Source organism: Schistocerca serialis, chromosome 2 (genome assembly GCF_023864345.2).
Source record: "Schistocerca serialis cubense isolate TAMUIC-IGC-003099 chromosome 2, iqSchSeri2.2, whole genome shotgun sequence".
Lineage (NCBI taxonomy): Eukaryota > Metazoa > Arthropoda > Insecta > Orthoptera > Acrididae > Schistocerca > Schistocerca serialis.
This window is the reverse complement of record NC_064639.1, coordinates 278,018,030-278,025,487: the sequence shown is the minus strand read 5'-3', so window position 1 is coordinate 278,025,487 and position 7,458 is coordinate 278,018,030. Positions and strand designations below refer to the sequence as shown.

Below are 7,458 nucleotides of genomic sequence, written 5' to 3'. Positions count from 1 at the left end.
AGGTGCCAAAACCTCGTTGCAATTTTTTTTATTTATGAAAAGCTTATGACACAACCTGGTGACATCATATCCTACCCACTTCATACGAGTGGCATCTCCAGGGCTGCTCCCGATTTTTATCCAAAACTTCCTGTCCCTTTCTGAGTACAAGTTGGTGCTTCCCAAAGTTCCCCTGCCCGCCCGCCCCCCCCCCCCCCCCCCCCCCCCCATATCCAGGAGAATGGAGTCCCACAGGGCTCCATATTAAGTGGCTCTCTATTTTTAGTGGTCGTTAACGGTCTAGCAGCAGCTGTAGGACCGTCGGTTTCATGTTCTCTGTATATTGACCTTTACATTTTGTACTGCTCCTCCAGTACTGGTGTTGCCAAGTGGCGCCTACAGGCAGCCATCCACAAGGCGCAGTCATGGGCTCTAGCCTACGGCTTTCAGTTTTCAGCTTCAAAGTCGTGTGTCATGCACTTCTGTCAGTGTCACAGCATTCATTCGGAACCAGAACTTTACCTTACTGATGATCCACTCACCGTAGTGGAGACATATCGATTCTTAGGGCTGGTTTTCGACAACCGCTTAACTTGGCTTCCTCATCTTTGTCAGTGCCATTTTCGACTATAGATTAATCTCTCAGGCAGCTACCCACGCTCTGGGGCCGCCGAATTACTTGTTGATGAAATGGTAGTGTGGCCTGCGGAACATGCGTGAAAAATGAAGAGAGCATTGTGATTTCAAACACTGGCTGAGTATCATCTTTGCAGGAACAGCAAGGCAAAACTTTCAGAATTGCCGTGACCAGGATTCGAACCTGGGTTATTGCGGCCACAACGCAATGTCCTAACCACTAGACGATCATGGCCGCGGTGGCGCCCGGGGAAGCAGTTCTCGCGACTGCACCCGCGAGATACACAGCAAAGCTCTGCCCACTGTGTCGGACGCGATCTCCATTATATGTATACGGGCAAACGAACGTGCCTTCGCTGTTAGGATACTAACCAGAGTGGTTAGCTGCCTTCACGTCTCTGGCAGTGTCTTGCAGTCCTCCAAGTCTGTTGACCACAGGTGGACAGGTGTCGCATCTCTCTCGCCGTCACTTGTAGCCGTGATTCATACTTAACGTACTTTTCTGCAAGCGTCAGCGAAGCGTCAGTCAAGCAGAGTCGGGGCAATTCGCCTAAGAGGAGCAACAAAATGATCTTCCAGTACCGGGAATCTCATTTTGTTCGCTTCTGTTCGTTGCATCTGCTCGGGGCGGACGTCGGAAGACATCCTTTTGTGTTGGTTGTTGGTCGATTGACTCAGTTTTTTTATTACAGAGGGCAGCCAACCCCCTGACCGAACACGCTGAGCTACTGTGCCGGCGTCCACTAGACCACACCGGACAACGACGCAAGCGGTTCTTCAGCGAACACAGCAACCACCCACCCGCTGCCTGACGACAAACGTATAAATTAACGTTTCCACTCTGCAGAACAGCATGCTCGGGCCAGATTTCTGGGAGGGGGGGGGGACGCCAGCAGTCATGAGAGCACACAGCGCCTATGAATCCTCTTCGCCTCCCCACGCACTCTGCTACGACAATTTAAGAAACAGACGCTCATGCCGTTTCCTTTTCGGGTAAGCAGTTCTGTCTTCGACACAGAAAACATTAGACAGTTGGCAGGCCTTTTTTTTTTTTTTAGGGCCTCCCTTCTCCCCTCACAGCCCTTCCTTACACTCTACAATATGTGCCTTCTTCGGCTAGCTTCTCTGGCTGTAATTTTGATTTGAACATTCCCCCGATGTTCTGTTGCCGCTGGCTGCGTGGTAAATTCGATATGAAATCGCATACTCCTTCGCTGATCGTAGTTAACAATAACGATAATTCACTGAAAAATCAAAATGTTGTTGTCCGTGATATAACTGGGAAAGGAAACGCACTCTGCGTAATGTTCACCCCATGACACATTCACGATCGTACTGCAGGGGTGCAGGTAACAAAATCTTCTTAAACGGTATCAACTTAATTTGTGAAAATGCTAATGAAATTGGCTTCCGGTGAATGTAAGGAACACAAATAATACAACCAACATGGCCTCCATACAGGAGCCTTTAGATAAAATGGATCTAAAGAAATAGGCCTTCTCCTTAAACAGGTTGGTTGGTTTGGGGGGGATTAAAGGGACCAGACTGCTATGGTCATCGGTCCCTTTTTCCAAAGACAAAGAACACCCACAGAGAATAAAAACGAGGAACAGAAGAGATCACAGACGATACAGAACAAGAGAAACTGAGACAAAGACAAGACAAAACGAACTAAAACCACACAGAGAGTGACGGTGGTTGGCCGACCATAGAAATAAAAAAGGAAAAGCCAACCACTGAGAAACACATTAAAAAATCAGTTTAAAGTCATAGGCCAAAGGCCAGAATCAACACAAAACAATAAAATAAAACAGAAACACTCAGATTAAATGATAAAATCCCCCTGCCCGAATAAAATGTAAAACTAAGTCAGCCATAGTGGAGTCGTCTGTTAAAAGGGCAGGGAGCGTATCAGGCAGCGCAAACGTCTGCCTGACCACAGCTAAAAGGGGGCAGGCCAACAGAATGTGGGCCACTGTCAAAGCCGCCCCGCAGCGACATACAGGAGGGTCCTCCCGGCGCAGTAAATAACTGTGTGTTAGCCGGGAGTGGCCAATGCGGAGCCGACAAAGGACGACTGAGTCCCTGCGGTTGGCTCGCATGGATGACCGCCACACAGTCGTCGTCTCCTTAATGGCACGGAGTTTATTGAGTGTAATCCGATCGCGCCATTCAGCGTCCCAAAGCGCAATAACTTTTCGGCGGAGGACTGCACGCAAATCAGTCTCTGGGAGGCCAACATCCAGAGATGGTTTACACGTGGCCTCTTTCGCCAGGCGGTCAACATGTTCATTGCCCGGGATACCGACATGACCGGGGGTCCACACAAAGACCACAGAGCGGCCACAACGCGCAAGAGTATGCAGGGACTCATGGATAGCCATCACCAGACGAGAACGAGGAAAACACTGGTCGAGAGCTCGTAAACCGCTCAGGGAATCGCTACAGATCACGATGGACTCACCTGAGCAGGAGCGGATATACTCTAGGGCTCGAAAGATGGCGACGAGCTCAGCAGTGTAAACGCTGCAGCCAGCCGCCAAGGACCGTTGTTCAGAATGGTCCCCCAGAGTTAGCGCATACCTGACACGACCAGCAACTATCGAACCGTCGGTGTAAACAATTCCAGAGCCCTGATACGTGGCAAGGATGGAATAAAAGCGGCGGTGGAAGGCCTCTGGAGGGACCGAGTCCTTCGAACCCTGTGCCAAGTCGAGCCGAAGGCAAGGGCGAGGAACACACCATGGGGGTGTATGCAGAGGCGCCTGGAAAGGAGGCAGAACAGGGAAAAACCCAAGCCCGCAGAGAAGCTCCTTGACGCGTACGGCGATCGGACAACCCGACCGGGGCCGACGGTCCGGCAGATGGACGACCGACTGCGGGAACAGGACACGGTAATTTGGATGCCCGAGCAAACTAAAAACATGGGCAGCATAAGCAGCCAGTAATTGTTGGCGTCGTACCCGCAGTGGAGGTACACCTGCCTCCACTAGTACGCTGTCCATAGGGCTGGTGTGGAAAGCACCAGTGGCAAGGCGTACCCCGCTGTGGAGAATCGGGTCCAGCACCCGTAACGCAGATGGGGATGCTGAGCCATAAGCCAGGCTCCCATAATCCAGACGGGACTGGATTAACGCCTGGTAGAGCCGCAACAGGGTAGAGTGGTCGGCGCCCCAGCGGGTGTGGCTCAAGCATCTCAGAGCGTTGAGATGCCGCCAACACGTCTGTTTCAGCTGCCGGATATGAGGCAGCCAAGTCAACCGGGCATCGAAAACCACCCCCAAAAACCTGTGGGTCTCCACCACAGCAAGGAGTTCGTCGGCAAGATAAAGCCGCAGCTCAGGATGGACTGTTCGGCGCCGGCAGAAATGCATAACGCGGGTCTTGGCTGCCGAAAACTGAAACCCATGCGCTACAGCCCAAGACAGCGCCTTACGGATAGCGCCCTGTAGCTGACGTTCAACAGCTGCAATGCCAGTAGAGCTGTAGTAAAGACAGAAGTCGTCAGCATACAGGGAAGCGGAGACAGAATTTCCCACGGCCGCAGCAAGCCCGTTAATGGCTATTAAAAACAGACAGACACTTAAAACAGAGCCCTGTGGCACACCGTTCTCCTGGATGTGGGAGGAACTATACGAGGCCGCGACTTGCTCGCGGAGGGTACGACACGACAGAAAATTGCGGATAAAAATCGGCAGAGGACCCCGAAGACCCCATCCATGAAGCGTAGAAAGAATGTGATGACGCCATGTCGTATCGTACGCCTTCCACATGTCGAAAAAGAGAGCGACCAGGTGCTGACGGCGGGCAAAAGCAGTACGGATGGCCGACTCCAGGCTCACCAGATTGTCGGTGGCGGAGCGGCCTTGACGGAACCCACCCTGAGACAGAGCCAGAAGGCCCCGAGACTCCAGTACCCAATGCAAGCGCCGGCTCACCATCCGTTCAAGCAACTTACAAAGAACGTTGGTGAGGCTAATGGGACGGTAGCTGTCCACCTCCAGAGGGGTCTTTGCAGGTTTCAAAACGGGGATGACAATGCCTTCCCGCCATTGCGACGGAAACTCCCCCTCGACCCAAAGACGGTTGTAAAGATCGAGAAGGCGCCGCTGGCAGTCCACTGAAAGGTGTTTCAGCATCTGACAGTGGATGCCATCTGGCCCAGGAGCGGTATCAGGGCAAGCAGCTAGGGCACTGCGAAATTCCCACTCACTGAATGGAGCATTGTAAGATTCCGGGTGGTTGGTGCGAAACGAAAGGCTCCGACGTTCCAGCCGCTCTTTAATGGAGCGGAAGGCCTGGGGGTAATTCTCAGAAGCGGAACTCATAGCAAAATGCTCTGCTAAGCGATTTGCAATGACGTCGGAGTCAGTACAAACGGCTCCATTCAGTGAGAGCGCAGGGACGCTGGCAGGGGTCCGATAGCCGTAGACGCGTCGAATCCTGGCCCAGACCTGCAAGGGAGTGACATGGAGGCCAATGGTGGACACATACCGCTCCCAGCACTCCTTCTTGCCTTGGCGGATAAGGAGGCGGGCCCGCGCACGCAGCCGTTTGAAGGCGATAAGGTGGGATATGGAGGGATGTCGCTTGTGACGCTGGAGCGCCCGCCGGCGATCTTTAATCGCTTCAGCGATCTAAGGCGACCACCAAGGCACAGCCTTCCGCCGAGGGGACCCAGAAGAACGGGGAATGGCAGATTCGGCGACAGTAACGGTTCCGGTGGTGACCGATTGAACCACCGCATCAATGTCATCAGTAGAGAGAGGCGCAAAAGAGGCAGTGGAGGAGAACAAATCCCAGGCACCCTTATTCATAGCCCATCTGCTAGGGCTATGAGAAGAGTGACGCTGTGGTAGTGACAAAAAGAGCGGAAAGTGGTCACTACCGCACAGGTCGTCATGCACACTCCATTGGACAGACGGTAAGAGTCTATGGCTACAGATGGAAAGGTCAATGGCGGAGTAGGTGCCATGCGCCACACTGAAGTGTGTGAAGGCACCATCATTTAACAGCGAGAGATCGAGCTGCAACAATAAATGCTCAACGATGGCGCCTCGACCTGTGGCCACTGACCCACCCCACAGAGGGTTATGGGCGTTGAAGTCGCCCAATAGCAAGAAAGGTGGCGGCAATTGGGCGACCAGTGCAGCCAGGACATGCTGCGAGACATCACCATCCGGTGGAATGTAAAGACTGCAGACGGTAACAGCCTGTGGCGTCCACACGCGTACAGCGACAGCCTCTAAAGGCGTCTGGAGAGGGACAGACTCGCTGTGCAGAGTGTGAAGGACATATATGCAGACGCCACCAGACACCCTTTCATAAGCAGCCCGGTTCTTAAAATAACCCCGATAGCCATGGAGGGCGGGGGTTCGCATTGCTGGAAACCAAGTTTCCTGCAGAGCAATGCAGAAGAAAGGGCGAAGGCTGAGAAGTTGGCGGAGCTCAGCTAGATGGTGGAAAAAACCGCCGCAGTTCCACTGGTGGATGATATTGTCCATGGCTGAGAAAGGCGTGAAAGGACTGGGAAGGCAATTTACGCCACTTGTTCACTCACTGCCACCGATTCAGTACCCGTACGAGAGGCATCCATGGCGTCTGAGGGACCAGCGAGATCAAGGTCCTCAGCGGACGCTAGAATCTCGACTTCATCCTCAGACGCAGAGCGCGAAAGGTGCGGTGGCGTTGGTGCCACCGCAAGTTCTTTGGCCTTAGAGGTCTTTTTCTTGGACTTCTCTCGCTGAACCTTGGGTTTCACCGGCTGGGAAGGCTTCACCGATTCAGTCTCCGGGACAGAGGAGGATCGTGAAGCCCTACGCCCGGCCGCTGGTGAGGACTGATGCCACTGGCGGCCGTCATCCTTCCCGCTGGTGGAACCCTGGGAAGGGAGGGTCCCAAGGGAACACTTACGGGCGAGAGTAGCCGAAGAAGTGAGACGCTTCTCCGGCTGAGAAGCGGGGACGGACGTCCCCGACGGGTGGGAGGAGGTTGCTCCTGAGGTAGGTGGTGCAGGAGCAACCGGTTGGGTAGAGCCCCCCACGGGCAAGGGGGCAGGAGGAGTCTTACTGCTTATCGAGCTGGCTGGAAGTCTCGAAACTGATGGGGCGAGCACAGGTGTTGTAGCAGCTGCATAAGAAGATGTCATTCTCACAGGATGGAGTCTGTCATATTTCCTTTTGGCCTCAGTATAGGTCAGCCGGTCCAGGGTCTTATATTCCATGATTTTGCGCTCTTTCTGAAAGACTTTGCAGTCAGGCGAGCAAGGTGAATGGTGCTCCCCGCAGTTGACGCAGATGGGAGGCGGGGCACATGGAGTATCGGGATGAGATGGGCGTCCGCAATCTCGACATGTGAGGCTGGAAGTGCAGCGGGAAGACATATGGCCGAACTTCCAGCACTTGAAGCACCCCATCGGGGGAGGGATATAGGGTTTGACGTCACATCTGTAGACCATCACCTTGACCTTTTCCGGTAACGTATCACCCTCGAAGGCCAAGATGAAGGCACCAGTAGAAACCTGATTGTCCCTCGGACCCCGATGAACGCGCCGGACGAAATGAACACCTCTACGTTCTAAGTTGGCGCGCAGCTCGTCATCAGACTGCAAAAGGAGGTCCCTATGGAAAATAACACCCTGGACCATATTTAAACTCTTATGTGGTGTAATAGTAACGTTAACATCCCCCAACTTGTCACAAGCTAGTAACCTGCGTGACTGGGCGGAGGATGCCGTTTGTATCAGTACTGACCCAGAGCGCATTTTAGACAAGCCCTCCACCTCCCCAAACTTGTCCTCTAAATGCTCGACGAAGAACTGAGGCTTTGTGGAGAGAAAAGACT

The 7,458-nt window shown here is 53.4% G+C and overlaps 1 non-coding gene across 1 annotated transcript; it reads right to left on the bottom strand.

Moving 5' to 3' along the window:
• Window positions 1-778: 778 nt before the first annotated feature.
• On the bottom strand, window positions 779-850 carry Trnah-gug (transfer RNA histidin (anticodon GUG)). The gene has a single exon. It is a non-coding gene; the product is annotated as a tRNA-His (tRNA).
• Between the last annotated feature and the right edge of the window lie 6,608 nt (window positions 851-7,458).